Here is a 17,915-nt window from a genome sequence, read left to right as displayed (position 1 = left end):
CCCATTTGTCGTTCTTGAACTCCTCGTCGTCGGCGTACGCGCGGCCCAACCGAACACCAGATATCCGTTCTCGATCGGTCTGTCGTCTCGCTGTGGAAACGAGCAGCGTGTCTCGGTGATCTGATGTAACCCCCTTCTCTCTGCCGTGAAACCGCATCGGCCGTGTGTATCGCTTCGATTACACCAGAACGGTTGAGCGTCGCCGAGCGGTCCCAACGCTGGATCCCGTAGAGCGCACTTGCTCGTCGCCGATGCAGCCTGCATTTTATCGCGCGCGCGGCTACGGTTCATCCGCCGATCGCGCTGCTGATCGAATCTGCTGAGCCCGCTGGACCGCCGCTGAACCCGATTCGCCCTCGGTGATTGACGATCCCAGGACCATCGACGCTTTTTTCCTGCCCCCGCCGGGTCCTGGACACAGCGATCCTTCGTCGAGGACAGGATTTATCGATCGAAGTTTGAGCAGAAAACTCAGTGGAACGTCTCGTTGACACCCGTATCCCGTAAGCTCGTTGGATTTGGTGGTTCGTCGGTGTTGTGCTGGTTTTCGCGTAGATGATGGTACTGAGTGTTTGCTTGTTAACGCGGCCACGGGAATTGAGAGGTTAAGCGAGTCGAATGATACGTTCTAAAGATTGGAAGCTTTTTTGGGGAAAGGAAGGTCGAACGTTTGTCACGGAGAAAGCAAATGTTTCGAGGTACTCTATTCTATAATTAATCAATTAATCGTTCGGAGGAACGGAGGTGACGGGTGATTTTCTCGCCGGAACTGGTTTAAGTGGTTCGCATTATCATCTTTAATATGCTACTGTTACGGAATATAATTCCACGTATAACTCGAGGAGATTAATGTTTCCATTGCAACCGGGGCACGGAGTTCGTGGAGTAAATCAAAGCGTTCGCGGTGTCGTTTCTCGTAAACTGATAAAGCGATACGTGCACTTACGGCCGATTAAGATAAAAGTACGGTGCTCTTGGGAAATAAAAATATTTATGTACGTCTGTTGACCGACGTCGGTACTCGTTGCAGCGCGCTATCAGCGTCCCAAGTGATTCGTGATCAATTAAGGTACGAAAATTGATCGTGCGGCGAAAAAGTTTTCAAGTGAAAGTGCTTTCGTATCGTCGCGGTGCCGCTGCATTCCGTGCGTTTAATTCCAAGTGCATTCGTGATTAATTAAGATCGGAGAGAAGTGATCTAGCACGGTCGAAGGATCCTGAAAGATACCTACGGTGATACGTGACTTCCGATAGAAAAATGAATTCGTGATTTACTAATCTAGTCGCATTGACTTTAAGATTATCTAGCAGAGAAGTAGCCCAAAGTGTGGACAAGTTTCTTTTTGTTGGTTACCATTCGCGGATCTACGAACAAACTCGCTGTGAATCCAACATTATGATAATATTATCTTGCTCCGATAAGGCTCGCAATAAGCGACATTTCACATACGAATCGCTCGATCTCGCCGAACAAAGATTTTCGATAAATGTTTGATTACGTTTGAACAGAGGGAGCAACGTGTTTTTTTTTTCGACGAGTTAATTTCACGAATCGTTTGGAATCGAAACGAAATAGGAAAGGGCAAAACGAAGTGGAGCGTATTAGATTTGTCTAACATTTGTTATCGTTATCCGTGCAGAGCTGTTGTCGAGTAATGTTCGCGGTTGAACGACATCGAATCGACGATCGTCTGGAAACGACACACGATGTGGCGAGTTTGAAAATAAGAAAAATTTCGGTTTCAATGTGCAACGTGCCAACGTCGTGTTTTGTAGTTCGCGCATCGCTAAAACAGCATCGGTGATACTACGTCGTGCATGAAACACAATCGATTTTACGAAGTTCTTGTTATGGATATCTGCGTGTCTGTTGAACGGGAATACTTCCTCAAGTGGAATTACGTGGATGTCATCGAGGGAAGCATTGTCGAACCTTTGCAGGAGTAAGTACTCGCTGCACGTGATCCTTATCATAAATTATTAAATGCAACTATCGAGTAGTACAGTTAATATTCGAGTTTGCATTAACAAAAATGATATGTAAACAGAATAAATGAGACGTACAATCCTTTCAGAATACAAGTAGACATTTGTAACTTTGAATATCAGGAGTTAGCATGAACTTGAATGCGTAGATACTGTAGTAAGTGAGAGTTCAAGGCGAATGATCGAAGCGCGAGACAAAGCCAGGAGCGATAAGAGTAAAGCCAAATCAAACACGTACGAATGAAATGTTAGAAATAGGAACAAATTAGCTTTTATGCGTGTTTGATAAATAGATGCAATGTGTGAAGATGCTATATAATCCCGGAGTCTACAATTGATGAATAACTTATCCCATTTCGCGGTCGCTTGCTTATTTACGTAGTACGTTTTATTAAAACTACATAAGTACTGTATGAAAGTTTGAATTGCTTGTGATGCAAATACTTTGAAATTTATACTGACCGGCGTCGAAATTTCCATGCAGAAGTAAAGTAATGGAAATGTGTGTCATTTAAATGACAACAATGAAAAATTACTATTTGGATTTTATTTTTGACCATAAGCTCAAGATCACTGTGATTTCGTGTATCCCAAAGAAAAGGACGATTTGTAACTCTACCGAGCACATATTGCACGAGGAATGAAGGAGGGACAGAAGAAAACAAAAAATCTGAGGTCACAAAATATTATAGTATAATGAAAAGAGGTGTAGGTGTTTTCGACAAAACGATTACCACCTATTTTTGCTTGCAATACCTTGGTCATATTTACATCTCCGTATCCCTCATGGCATACAAATAACGAGTATCGTCGACGCCATTTCTTGACCGAAATTGGAAATTCTTTGGTGCAACCATATATTGCATCACGTACTCGTGCCCCTTGAGCTTCTACTGCACACTGAATTTTTCAAGGAGTACAAGGAACGTCACAAGCAATTGTACCTTCTTTTAGCGATCGTTTATCACCTACACCAATCATTGAAAAACGGGCTCTCTGTCATGTGACTCAAAACAAGTCCAATGTAAGCGTGCATTATGGTTTTCTGCTCATTGCATCCACTATAATCGAGTTTGGTTGTGTATTTTCATCATAACATAACACAGACAAAGATCTATATCCTAAATGTGTCAAGTACTTTAATGTTATCAGTAAGTGAACTCGGACCTCTAAAATAAAAATGTCTAACAAACTCCTGTCACGAAAAGAAATATGGTAGTATGTACCAGATACTGGGATAACAAAGTCACTTATAACAGGAATGTGACTAGTAAACACAGTGTAGAATGAACACTATCGACATATATGTATATCTATTTATCTATATAATTTCAAAATGAGTACAAAGTGAATTATCATATTGAACGCAGTCGTCGCTGAACTAAAAATATTCTATTCCTCGTATCTAATCTAGTTTTCATACATACTACAAGATAACCCATATAAAAGATACTTCAATGATGCTTGAGTAATATTGGAGCAAAACTAACTAACTTTAACCTAAAACCATAAAAGCAACAGATCCTTATCTAAAATTCGAATTTAATGGCAAGGTAATAATAGGAAAACAACGATCGTTACAATATTGTTAACAGTTACGACAGTTATAAAAGAATTCTCTGTCCTAATATTCAAAACGTTTGAACCATAGATCCCATATTACCCATCGTGCAGATACGAGTTCCAAATCACTTATTAATCACAGCAGTGTCTAAAGTACACTCCACCTGCTGAAGTCTCCCAGTTAAAGTGTAACAGAATCACGATCCGTATCCTCCAGGAGAATGAGTGCAGCTTCGATAACCGTATGAGAAAGTACAATGGAGCATGTTGGTCCGCTATTTATGAATATAATGTTCGATCGTCCTGCGCAGCTCCGAGCCGTTGTTCGAGCGGAAAAGATCTTGATTTTTTATCGATCGGTGAAAGTCGAAGTTCGCTGGTAATCTCTGCAATGCCGGAAGCCCTGCTGCTCCTCGTTGGTCGTTGCGGGGAGGAAAGAAATCGGCATTGTGTTAAGAATGCTCGTTGCCTCGCAGTGCGCGCCAAGTCTCTCTAACATGGCACATTACGTTGCACCGAAACGACGAACCGTGACGGGTGTCGATATTTTTTTATTCCCATTTCATAGATGGTCTCCACCGAGGGATATAAATCGCGTGAAAATCGAGGACGAATCTTGATCCCCGCGACGATAAAGAAACGCGTGGAACGAGGGACGAGAAAGTGGCTGGTACGCGAATCGCTTCGGTGCATGCGCAATTTTCGTAGCCAGCTTTTGCAAGCCTGTGTTTTTAGATTCCAATGGAAATCGAGGGAAAGCATTGTAATACGTTGAAGTAATTTTTTGAATGCATGAAGTCGAAGTGAAGAAATGAATTTTTTGTTTGAAAAGAATATTTCGTTTGACTTAGAAGAGACACTACTTAAATAAAAAATTATACATACGGTAAAATAGGATAATTTTAACTATTAGGTGTGCACGACCACTTTTTTTTAGTATTCTCGATGCGAGGAAAAGTAATATTCTTTATATTATTCTACTATTAGAATACTATTAGAATAATATAAAGTAATATGTATAAATTAATGATACATCGACACAACTGAGTTTCATTTACATACGTTTAAAGTGCCATTAAAAATTCTTTGCTATTGATTTAATAAATGGTACAAGTCATATTTTTCAAACCATAATTGTGTTCTCTGCCGCGTCATTATTAGAGGAATTCCGCATGGCGGACGAAGCAATCAGTTTTGGCAGCTGAATCAAGACAGGTGCGAAAATATTCAAATAAGATTTTCCTTATCGGTGCCGGCTAACCGAGACCTATTATTGGCGCTGAAGTAAATTTTCTCGTTCTCAGAATGATTCATGCACTTATAGTTAACGAAGATATTACAGATTAGAAGAATGCATCTGCTTCATTTTCAGAAAGGGAAACTTCCTTTACAGTAACGGAAATTGTAGTATAAATGTGCTTCTGCAGTGAGTTATTTCACACTGATCATTAGCGCGGTATCATGTTCAATCGTGCGTGAAGAATCAATTTATCGTAGACCCGCGTCACTCGCATCATCATTTTTTATCAGACGTAACACACGATGATCTACGAATTATGAATACGTAGCTGACTTTGTGGTATTTAATTTATTTACTTTATGGTAATTTTAACTTCCTTCCTATAGCTAGGATTTCTTAACTACCTCTGAAACTGAACAAAATTAATTCTCGAAATTAGGTGTTAAAGGAAATTTTGCATAAGATCCATAAATCTTACAAAACCAAATACTGAGACAAATTTTAGATTGCGTAGTTTCCATTTGTCTAAAATCAAAGTTTTGGTCTGCTGGAAAATCAATACAATTTTGTACAGTGCTAAGCAAAATTTTAAGAGTTGACTTTCGGTTAGTTTTTCGATGCAAACACTCCGCTGTTCGTCGATTAAAAATCTTCGGAGAAGTTCTCCCGAAGAGTCGACAGTAAACATTGAAGACCCACGGTATTCGGGCTGTCTCCCCTCCTCGAAGCCGCAAAAGGGGGATGTTCCTGGTCGCGGCATCCACTGGCTTTCCAAAAGACACGACGTATAAATACCACCTCGTTTCGGGTCCTCTCTCCCCGCTGTCTCGTTCTCTCCCTCTCTCCTCTCTCTGGTAGCACGGAGTCTATTTAGATAATCTTCCGCTTAGCGGGAGCGGCACTCGGTGCGGCAAGGGAGCCTCTTCTTCGCGAAGGCTTTCACCAAGGTGGCATCATATTCCTGATCCGCGAACCGACCGCGTTTCTTCGATCCTCCGCTCGTCTCCTAGCCGGTGCCAGTGTTCGATAGAACTTTTTGGCGAACGCCACGCCCGTGCCACCCAAACGTTGCTGTTTCGTGACTCGTCAGTCGTTCGACGACGCGACCTTGAGCCAGAGGCCTCGAGGACATCGCCGGTACCGGTGCTCGTGCGACATCAAGATCTACGTCAACCTCGGGGAGCAGGAATCATCGGCGTCGCGGGGGGATACTCGTCCAGTCGAATCGTCGCCACGGCATGCGGCTGTCTCGATTAATCGGTAAGCGAACGAGCTTCTTTTCAACGATTGGTCGAACACTCGTGCTCCAGAGAGAAAGAATGATTGGCCATAGAAGAAATTATTTCGTCTATTGGATCGAACGTTTTAGTCGAGCTGCCACATTCCCTTTAATCCAGGACTGACCTTTCTTCTTTGTTGCAATACAGTCGAGACTAGAATTCAATTTTACTCGAACAACAGATAACCAAAAGCAATCAACGTGTAGCAATTTATTTTCGATGAATTTTGATGTTTTTCTCTTGGAAAATATTCCGTGCTCTGATTGAAATTTTAATTTTAACGTATGGAGTAATGGATAAACAGGTATATATAATTTATGAACCATTCCTGGTAGAGACCGGTTTGTCAGAATTTCTGTCCGTAGAAAGTATAGGAATCGTTCCAGGTATAATGAAAAAATGAGTGGAGTTTCTGTTTTCCAAAAAGTGGTACTTCATACTTCGTGGGATATGCACACGCTTAACTGTATTTGTAGTTCATTACGCTTGTGCTGGCGAAGCTGATGATGACACAGTTAAAGATAATGTAATAGGATTTTACAGCGTATTTATTTGTAGATGCTTACACTATCGCTCGTAAGTTTCAAAACGTTTGCAAAGTATAAAATTAATCTGATTTCGATAAAAGTATACTGTGTATTCGGAATGCTACTAAAAATATATAAACGTTGTAAGTTTATTTTCACCAATTTTCCATGGTTCTAGGTCACAGACAGTTTTCCCAGAATTTCTATTCTAGCATTATACCTATCATATTTGTTAAAACGCTTGTCGAGCACAGAGGCAAGTAAATATTATGAAAGTTTATTATGCATTTTATTTCTACTTATATCACCAATAAATCGAAGTATTCCATCTGGTTCGTGTCGGTATCAATTATGATTAGCAAATTTAGTTACTAAAATTGTACATTCCATCAAAGTTATGGGCCAAATAGATAGTATCAAGAATAATTTACATTTACGGATAAATTTAGTTCGTTGACGTCAGGGGTGGATCCAGAAGCCTTTTTGTATCTTCTTTTGCACAGTTAGGAATTTGTTTCTAATTCATTCATATTATTATTTATTATATTTTTATCCGATAGTAACCTAAATAATCAAGTTCATTTCATACAAGTCTATACTTAACAACGTTTATAAAATTCAATATAAATTGAATAATAAATATATTTTCTTAAATATTCTAATTCTTTGATCGAGGAATGGCCCCCATGAATCCACCACTGATTGACATTAAATAATCTACCATTTCGCGATATCGAAGTGGAATGAATGTCTCTGAGAACGACGATAACAATCGATGAGCCTAACCGAGGCACGCGAGACTTTCGTCTCGCTCGTATTCATTGTTTATCATTGAGTACAATTGCCCGGCTACGTGTGCAGTCGCACAATCGCGCAGATGTTCCCGACAATTAAAAGTGATTGACGCGAATCTGCCCGATTCTCGAATCGTCGCGACAAATTAGGGCCGTATAAAGCGAGCTAGGGGCGAACGACGGTCGTGTTGGTGTTAAAAGGTTACAACATGCCCTCTATCTTTAGAACAGTTTCCCCGAAAAGAGAGCTTCGAGAGTGCGGAAGGTTTCGCATTTTTAGATAGAAGAACGCGAAGGTGGTATTCACGATCAATTCGATCGAAGCGTAAATCCGCGAGAGGCGATTGTTGCAGCACGTTAACCTTAAAACAAAGTACAAAGTTTGCATTTACAAAATTATACGAACGTAGAAATAATAGAAAGTATATTGAAATTTGTATGTTATAGGTTTTATTTAAAATACTGTTGAAATAGATAGTTAATATCAGTAACGTTATTGAAAATATTCTTGGAAATTAGCCGAACTGGGTAATCTAAATTAAAGAAGAGAAAATTATAAATTATATAGGGTAATTTAATAACTGGATGACAATTTTCTATGGTTTAAAGACATCTATTATCTTGTGATAATTATTTCATCACATTTTATTTGATTTCATTGTCTGAATCGATTTCTTGGTCGACAAAATAAAGATTCATTTATTGAAATTGCACTGAGATACTGAGAAAAAATATAAATTATTTCTGATCACTTATTTATTCTGATCATTTGTGCATAATAAAACTACATCGAAATGGTTAATCAATGAAGTAAAAAATTTGTTATTAGTATAATACGAGTAATGGACATACTTTCCTTTTTCAGTAAACTCAAGAGTTATAATTTTTATTACCTATACTTACGAAACTGCTATGGATAGTAATGTATTGAACATATAAATACAAATTATAGTTGTTTTACATTTATTATTATATTTGAATTGATAAACTAATTTTTATTTTTATCATATTTAAGTTATACAAATATAAAATCATTTATACACACGAGTGTTCAATACATTGCTATACATATATCAAATCTTGTATGTACAAAAAGTTACAATTACAACACATGAATTTACATTAAAAAGCATTACGTCCACTAAATATACTAACGACAAATTCTTTTATAAAATTGATCTCAACTGACTTAAATTAGCACTTATTCTTTTATTAAATGCATTCATTTGTATTATTCCTATGGAAAAATTAATGTATTTCAAAAGTTTCTACGTGGAGGCTATTGTACCTTTTGCTCGTAGTGTGCTAAGTTTAGCACAACTCGCGGCTACCAAACAGGCTATCGCGAAACTTGAACGCAACGCGAAAGAAATTTGAAATAATTAATTGTGTTTGTGTAAAAAAAATAGAAATAAAACTTTTCAAGTCAGTGTTGACCATAGAGAATAAGCGAAAGAGCCGTGGACACATCTCAGCATGTTGCAGCAGCTTATCGTTTCGCAAATAAACCCAACGACGTCTTCTGCCACATTACGATGACAAAGCATTGCGTATGTTTATCGGTTGTTTGCACCAAGGCTCGTTGCGTCCCCGTGCAAATAACGTCGCCGGAACGGAATGTGGTTGCCACTTTTTCTTCGACGCTTTCCTTATTCGCATCGTGCCACGATGTGCCAAGAAAGACGGTTCTCCAAAAGATCAAGATTTTAAATTGGACACGAAAACGCCTTCATTTTGATGCAATAATTTCTCTCATCAAATTCGCTGAAGCACAGCAGAGATTCCAGTAGTGTCTGGTTTCGTGATAACGTTCCAAAGAATTTCAACTAATATCGTACGGTATTTCTTTCGTTTGTATTTCATTCCGTACACGTTTCTGTTTATCATATAGTGGAACCATTATCCTTGAATAAAAATAATATTTTGTATGACTGTAAGAACAAAAGCTCGTTATTTTATTGCGCTACGTTTCAACTGCGGTAGCTAGCCCTTTTTAGGTCGAAAACCTTAAAAGTAAAGATAATTGGTAGTACAATATATATTATTAAATGGAAATGTTGAACATAAATGAATACATTGGAATAATATGAATAATTTTATCTTGAGAATAATTTCGATAAATTAATTGTATTTTATAACAGCCCTTTTCAAGAATGTAAATCTTACAATCCACCGTGTACTATTGTTTGATGTTTAAATCTATACATATATTACAGCCATAATATTGCCTGATTTTACCTGAACTCTTAACGACAATTGGTAATTACTATTTGTCAACGATGAATAAATAGTTTTATGTAAACTATTCACAATGTTTTATCATGAAATAAATATTCTGAGACGTCGAATACCCGTAAAATATTGAAGGAAGTTCCGTTTTCCTAAAAGTGGGGCGACACATTGTGAGAGTTTAATGATGTGTGCGATGTAGTAAACACGAGAAAAATTGAATGGAATTCATGAATTATAAAGAGTGGAAATGGGCACAATACCTAAGAGAAATTAAAATTATCAGATTAAAATCAATTAATAGCTTTGTATTTATGTATTACGATCATCTATACTCTCGAAAAATGTTGATAATGTATAAGGTAAACACGTAAATGCAGAAGCATATAGATGAATATATTTAATCTTAGATCAATATTAAAATCTATATAGAAATATTGAAAATTATTTACATCATTAATAGCAATGAAACAACAATTTAAAAATATTGTAATACGATTATATAGAACTATACAGGGTGTTCGGCCACCCCTGGGAACAATTTTAATAGAGGATTCTAGAGGCCAAAATAAGACGAAAATTAAGAATACCAATTTGTTGATGGAGGCTTCGTTAAAAAGCTATTAACAATTAAATTTAAGAATTTTAAATCGTTCTGGAAAAATTATTTTCGGTTGTGGGGGTTAATTACAATTATTTTTGGTGAATAGACATACCCGCGAAATCCTACCCACTTTCGAGAAAAAAATTCGAGAAGGTGTGAAATTTTTCGACGACAAAAAAAATTTTCAAATCATTCTAAAAAAATTATATTTAATTACAGGGATCAATTACAAGCATTTTTGGTCATTACACATACCCCCGAATTCCTACTCAGTTTCGAGAAAAAAATTCCTTACCGAAAATATAATTTCTGGCCAGAAATGTCTGCCCGAATTTTCATGCGAATCTTTAAAACGTCATAACTTCTGAACGGATTGGACGATTTTAATGTTTAAAAAAGCAAACTACGCGTATTTTATTGGAGAATATGTACAAATCGCAAAAATATTCGAAAAGTTGGTCTTTGACCCCGCAAAATGAGAAAAACCCCATAAAAATGGTCCAACTTTCAAACAGCCATAACTCCTACAATTGTGAATATATTTCAATGAAACTTTTTTCTGAAGTAGAGCTCATGGGTACCTACAAAAAAGTATTAGACAACTTTTCTGTAGGGCGCCAATCAAAATTACTAAAAATGAAAAAGGAATTTTTAAGAAAAATCGACAGGGGGGTGTAGGGTGCCTAAATTTTTCAGCGAAAAAAAAAATTTCAAATCGTTCTGGAAAAATTATTTTCGGTTGCGGGTGTCAATTACAATAATTTTTGGTGAATAGATATACCTCCGAAATCTTGCGCATTTTCGAGAAAAAAAATTCAGTACGATCGGAACTTTAAACGTTAATAACTGTTTAACGAAGCCTCCATCAACAAATTGGTATTCTTGATTTTCGTCTTATTTTGGCCTCTAGAATTACTCTTGTAAATTTTTCCCAGGGGTGGCCGAACACCTTGTATACAACGTTACGACCACAACATAACTTTATACCACATAAAATACAAATTAATATTAAATAGGAGTATCAAAAAAAGCATGTACAAAAATAGAAACAATTACTTTTTTACAGTAGACATTTACTACAAGCTATGAGAATTTGTTGTATGTATTTTTGAATTTATTAATTTTTCTTTTTATGTTATCAAATTATTTTTTTTTTTCAAAATCAATAGTAGCTACATTTTTTTCGCGCATGCGAATAATTAAAAGAACACATCTAAAAATATAAACGAATGTTAGATTTAAAGTTTTGCAATCATATTCTACAGAACTTATCGATTATTGATACTTTCGATTTTGAAAATGTCAAAATCTTGGATGGCCAATGTTCTTTAAATTCTTCGTATATTTTTCGTGTGTCAGACCACTTCAGCGGATGCGAAACCTCTTTCCCATCGTCGTTGAATCATTTAAATCCGGTGTAGCGATTCCCAACGAAAATCATAACAGGCAAAGTGCCAATAAACGAGTCTACCAACGTTCCACCTGCTTATGAGAAGTTCTAATTCACTCGTGTCAAACTCATTTTGGTTCGAGTTTATTAAGAATTATCAATCTTAAATAAAACCAGTTTTATTACGATATTTATCTCATACGTTTCGAGTCGTCTTCGAAATAAAAATAATTGTATAATCTATAAACATTCGAGAGAAACTTTGGCAGCAAAAACAATATCTAAATAAGAAGCAAAGCGGAAATTACAATAATAGTAGAAATAGTTCAAGTATGAATTCAAATTTAAAAACTATGTAAAAATAATAAAATACCTACAATGTAATTCGAAGTCATGAAATAATTAGATTTGACAACAGAAAAAAAAAGTTTCTTTCGCAAGATTCATATATTACTTGTAGAACTTGTTCTATTAAATAGACATGTAGATTTTGATTTCTCTCAACTCTTTTTTAATTATCAATGTTATCTGGGCAAGGTTTCGAACGAGAATAGATTGTTGAGACTCCCTCGATAGAATGTGAGCTATAAAAGTCATCTTCAATGTGAAACGGCAACGTAAATAAAATAAAATTGCCTCCGCAAAGCATCGTAACTTTTCTGGATTGATATTATGTCTCGCATAATCAATTTTGTTAAAATTCGGTACAAGCTATCTCCACCCATGCGTCCATTTATAGCAAAAAATTTATCGCAAAATCTTAAACGTAGCACATGATTTAAACAAATTTCTTTTATAAACAGTGTGGGTACGACTACTTACGAGATAGCCTGTAAAAAATTCTTATAGCTTGGCAAAAAATTAATATATGTACGTACGAAAATTGAATCTATCGTGTTCGATAGTTTGCTCAAACAATAAGTGTCAAACATCGCTCAATGTTCGAGACTCCAAATTAGGCAGACCTTTTCGGATCCTTCTTTTTACGTTATTGTCACGTTTCAACGATCGTGTTGTCGTAATTTTCATTCCGACGCGCGTAGGCGGATCTGGTTTTTGCCGAGAACAAAAAGGAAAGTCACCCCCAGCCGCGTACAAGATATTCGAAATTCCGCGCCGCGGCGTCGCGTTCTGAATTTAATTAATTCGCCGCTGTCGCGCGATTCCGATGGCACGTGCCGACATAAACTAAGATGAAAACTCAGAATCCGACGTGTGCTTGGGCGCTGCGTCGCGGAATTCGAGAATATCGCGGGTGTCGCTTCGTGGAACGAAAAGAAAGCGAAAGAAAACACCCTCGAGTATCCTACCGCGCACCAGGCGTCGTTGGCTTCTTAATCTTCTCTTTATTCGCGCTGCGACCCTGGCACAAGTTCAATTCGTTCCGGCCTATCGGACTCGGGATTCTGAAAGAGACGCCGCTTTCCGTCTGCCAATCGACCATGTTCTCGAGAGGAATTGTATCGACGTGTGTGAGTTTATAACGAGTAGCGATGGGATTAACTTCAATATGATCGAATCCGAGTCAAATCCAATACTACCACTCAAAAGAAATAAGGTTTCATTTGTTATGCTGAATTGGATCAACCTCAGTGAGCAAAATAAGCACGTGCTTAGGGCATCAAGGAAAAAAGACACCACAGAGGTTTTCCAGTGTCGCCTGCTTTACTATAATATTACTAATATTATTATAGTATCGAAGAGGTCAATGATTTTTTGTTACATTTGGAAGTCGAATTAGTTTTTAAAGTAATGGCTTATGCCTTGATATAGTTGTTGAGTATAGTAGTTTGGTGGCAGCCATTTTGATTTATTGCAATGAAAAGAACTCTTATTTCATATTCAGCACGTTTTAAGTGTTAATCTCTTGTCATTATATACTCAATCCACACCTAACCCAGATACATATCCAAAGTTTCTTTCGATTGTTTATTAAAGCAATAATAAGCTGCAATAGGATTTACGAAAAGGAATATTTTGTATTATTTTTTACTAAAAAATCAAACACTTGATTGATAACAAGGAAATAAGTTAAATCTTTCTCGACCATCTGATGAACATTATTGCGTTTATGCAGTTAAAAGGTCCACGACTTAGAAATTAAAACGTGAAACATTAGTTATGATAGGAAAATTAAAAGTTATTTTAAGATTCTTTCTATTACGTAAATTAGATTTGGTGTAATAACTGCACCGTAATTTCATTTGTTGTAAATCTTATCGAAATTCGATTAAATTGTGTTCAGCGTCCATTATCGGGGACAGCAGTGCTGCGGTTTGACGAAATAAATCACTCTGGAGATTAAATGTCACTCGATCACAGATATCTGACAGAAAATACATTACATGAAAATCGACTAGCGTTTATACGATTTACGGTATCATGAAAGGCTGAACGTACATTTTTCATACACACGGCTGATTTTCACTAAATCAACTTTTATTCGAAACTTGCGTATGTCAGAATGTGATATTCAATGTGTAAAGTATTTTACTGCTTGTTGGGGGTAAGAGTGTTCCTCAAATATAGAATTCAAATTTTTAAAAGCCAGATAGCACTGATACAAAGCTAAATGGAACTGATTGTGTGACTGACAATGAGTGTGGGTTTGTGAAGTTAAATTACAATTTATTTTTAATGTCAAAAAGATCTGAGATTCATTTTCAGGTGTTCATATATTTGTTAGTTCTATAAAATACTGAAGTAATACTCACACTTACCTGTCCTTTTGTTTCTTCGCCTAAAATTCGCCTGGTCTCTTAAGTAAAGCATGGCGTTAAAATAGGACTTATAACTGATGTGATTTATAAGTAGGAAAATGGCCTTGAACGTCCAATCGAGTTCGATCTGACTACAGCATGGCCTATAAACGACGTTAATGCTTGAAATGATTTACAGTCGGGAAAGGAAGTAGCTAACACTTTCTGCTACGGCCGTAAATGCTTAGGAAACTTGTGTTCGCATATTATTCAACCCATTAAACCCCATAGGCCAGTATTCTTTCAACTGTGGCTCGCGGGATACTAAAATAAAAAGGTGTTTCTTGCAGTATTTCATTCTTACTAAAAATACCAACTAAAGAATGTTCTCTTTTCTAATTGTAAAATAAAAACGTCAAAATATTTTTAAGGAGCAACTCAAGTCGTTAAATTTAAGTTTTAAAAGTAGCAAATTTTATTGGTAGATGGACAGTTTTTTCTGAGATCTAAGTAATACAAATTTGTTATTTCTATTTAGTAAAAGAAATTAATAAATCCCTAGATGACCTGCGAGAGCAGTGAAGTTTGTTTTATATCTATTTTGAACGAAAAAGGAACCCATTTAAATTGAATAAAAGTATTCAAACAATAAATAATTTAATTCTACTTTAGATGAAGTTTAAGAAACGCTACTTTAGACAAGGTAAGCGTATCTTTCTGTTTCTTTAGGACTTTCTAACATTAGAAAATATTTAGGAAATTCTTGTAGTATGCTAGAACGATACATCAAAATATTTCGTACGAATCCAAACCTGCTCCGTGACCGTTCATAAATTTCACACGCGACCAGTTCGAAAGTGATTTGCATACACGAAAACGGAACTTCTATGTGCGAGTAATGCAACGAAATGTGTTTTATCGTCGCATAAATCAGCACCTTACATCGAATTCAATGTAACGAACAGTTCATACAACAGAATTTAGGCAGTGGAGCAGTCTTCGTTCGTATCGTAGCAATAAAATTGAATTTAGTTTTTGAAAATAATGTTGCGCCGTTTTGTACGACGAAGTTAATTCTCCCGTCAAAGAATGCATCGACGGCGGAAGTTTATAATCTCCATTATTATTTCGGGATCGATGATGGACTCTTCGCGTTAATGCCTCTTTGCTGCGAAGATGCACGAACCACTTTAACTTCCGATATAGTTAGCCTTCAACATTCGGAAATAGAAAAGACATACACTGGTATTTATAAACTCTCAATATTTGCAACTATAAAGCCTTCATCGCGATGATGTTTAGATGGAAGCTAAGTTTTTGAAGGTTCGCGCGAACCACGAACTAAAGTATTTGCATTCTAATACGTTTATATTAAATCAAATGTTCACAATACAGTTTTTATCCAATTTAGCAATCAAAGTATAGAAAATGCAATTATTATACAATCGTAATATGACAGTATCGTTTTTCTTGATTCGAGGAAAAGGAACAAAGGAAGCTTGGTTTCAAGCATCGAATTTACATCTTTCAGTCTGTTGTTTACTTTGTTTCCTGTGAGAAAGTTACGAATGATTAATACTCATCCATCTCATGAATGTATCGTCTAGATTTTACGAAGAATTTAGAATTCAGATAACCTGGGACAAATAATTAATACAGAGTTTTGAGTGTCTGATCTTGTTTGTAAATTGATTATTGTGAGACGAATTCTTAATTATACACGAGGTATTACATACAGAATCGCCGTTTACAATTTCCTGTCTTCTATTATTAATACGTATTGTGATATCGATGCATTCGTGGTATGTAATATTTCTAAATTTCTTAATTAAAAGAAAAATATTGGATTTAATCAATTTAATTTTGCCTGGAAGTTAGTGCTCATTATAACCAAAAAAATTGACACCACCATTCATATTTTTACCTCTTTTCGAACGATTGAATGAACACGGCTTTCACTTTCCAGATCTTTATTTAACGAAATTTTCTCTTCCTTTTCTGAAACAGAAATATAACGCTAATTGCAGCGTTTTATTTAAGAACATATTTTCTTCTTTGATTTCTTGGAGTTGATTTCTTTCCTTCCTTCCTCAGATTCAATCAGCGACACCTAAGTCGCATGTAACGGTTCGTTGACGTTGATTTCCGGTTGACTCTCAATATGTATTATAGTAGATGCTTTTAAACTTCGTAATTAGTGTCTGAACAGAAACTTCCTACCGTCGAACTGTAAAATTTAGTTTTGGATTAAAATTATTTCTATTATTTCAATGTCTTCAAAAAATTAATTTCATTTGGCAGTTTTACGATGTTCTGTATCTATTATTATTGTTGCAGGAGTCAATTACAATCATTTTTGGTCAATACACATACTTTCGAATTCCTACGTACTTTCGAGAAAAAAATTCTTTACTGAAAATATACTGTATGGTTGTTTTTTTATTTTATAATTACTATAACTTTTTAACGAAGCTTCAATCAAGAAATTAGTATCCTTGATTTTCGTCTTATTTTGGCCTCTAGAATCTCCCATTAAATTTTTCCTAGGGGTGGCCGAATACCCTGTATAATGTATAACTAAATATTAATTGGTGTTTATATTGTACTCTGGAAATTAATCAAAATAAATTTCTGATTTCTATTACCTATGTCAAGACACGATATTGATCAAAATTATGCCGAAGGAGACGTTAACGTAAAATAAATATGCCGTTGTACTTTGAAACTGTCGGTGGCAAAACAGAATTGTGTCCATAAGTTTTTATTAACAGGAACAAATCTGATTGCAATACTTGCTTATGCGAAGTCACGCACGCACGACGATTGCTCTTTGAATTCCTGCGGACGTTTGCGCATTCCTTGATAACTGTTGGGAACGATTTTATTTATTTACGGTGCGTTGTCGTTAGTCAATGAAATTACCGAGAATACGCGCGAGAGTTCCATTAAAGTTCGTCGAAAATTTATCGCGTATGGACATCGCGAAGTCACTAAAAGCTTTAAGACAATTTTATAGACCAGCCTCTATCTACATGGAAAAAAACATTCGTAGTGTATGATTTGTGATCGAAGTGATATTTAATTTTGATATTTTCGAAATTAAATTGTTGAGTTTCGTTGAAGCGCAGTATAACTTGTGATAGGAAACGACAAAGCTGTTAATAAGTACTTTTTTGTGCTATCTATAATAAGATAGTGTCAGTAGATAGTGATCTACGATATTAATAATATTTTATTATTGATGTGATCGTTATTTTGTATTTTACAATTCAATGGATTGTAATTCATTAATTATAATCTTCATTTCCTTTGTATTTTTAGAATTTTTGAAGATAAAATTCAAGAAAATTACAATTAGAAACTACTATGGCGCTTTAAATTCGACTAGTTGTGTAGCATCGACTCAAATGTAATTAATTCTCATTGGTCGTGTTTTCTAAATGCATATTATAATTACAATGGAACCTTACGTTTCTATAACAATGTATCGTAATTTTTTATCGATTAGAAACATAAGCATTCCATGATGACAGTAAATATAAACTATAAGTTTAATAATTCACAATTATTGGTTCGACCATCAAAATTTAAGTGATTATTTTT

At 35.9% G+C, this 17,915-nt stretch overlaps 1 protein-coding gene across 8 annotated transcripts in view; it reads left to right on the top strand.

Moving 5' to 3' along the window:
• The first annotated feature begins 256 nt into the window (after positions 1-256).
• Positions 257-17,915, top strand: part of LOC143343081 (rho guanine nucleotide exchange factor 17) — an 86,647-nt gene continuing 68,988 nt past the window's right edge. For 4 of the 8 annotated variants that reach the window (XM_076767622.1, XM_076767621.1, XM_076767620.1 and 1 more), the window contains exon 1: positions 5,732-6,049. The gene's annotated coding sequence lies outside the window, so the exon portion shown is untranslated. Of the gene's footprint in view, positions 1,944-5,730; positions 6,050-17,915 lie in introns of those variants that run through there. The other 4 variants (XM_076767617.1, XM_076767613.1, XM_076767616.1 and 1 more) reach the window with 3 other exon arrangements.

Source organism: Colletes latitarsis, chromosome 6, assembly GCF_051014445.1.
Source record: "Colletes latitarsis isolate SP2378_abdomen chromosome 6, iyColLati1, whole genome shotgun sequence".
Classification (NCBI taxonomy): Eukaryota; Metazoa; Arthropoda; class Insecta; order Hymenoptera; family Colletidae; genus Colletes; species Colletes latitarsis.
Note: the sequence above shows the minus strand (reverse complement) of the source record. Positions and strands in the feature narration are given on the sequence as shown.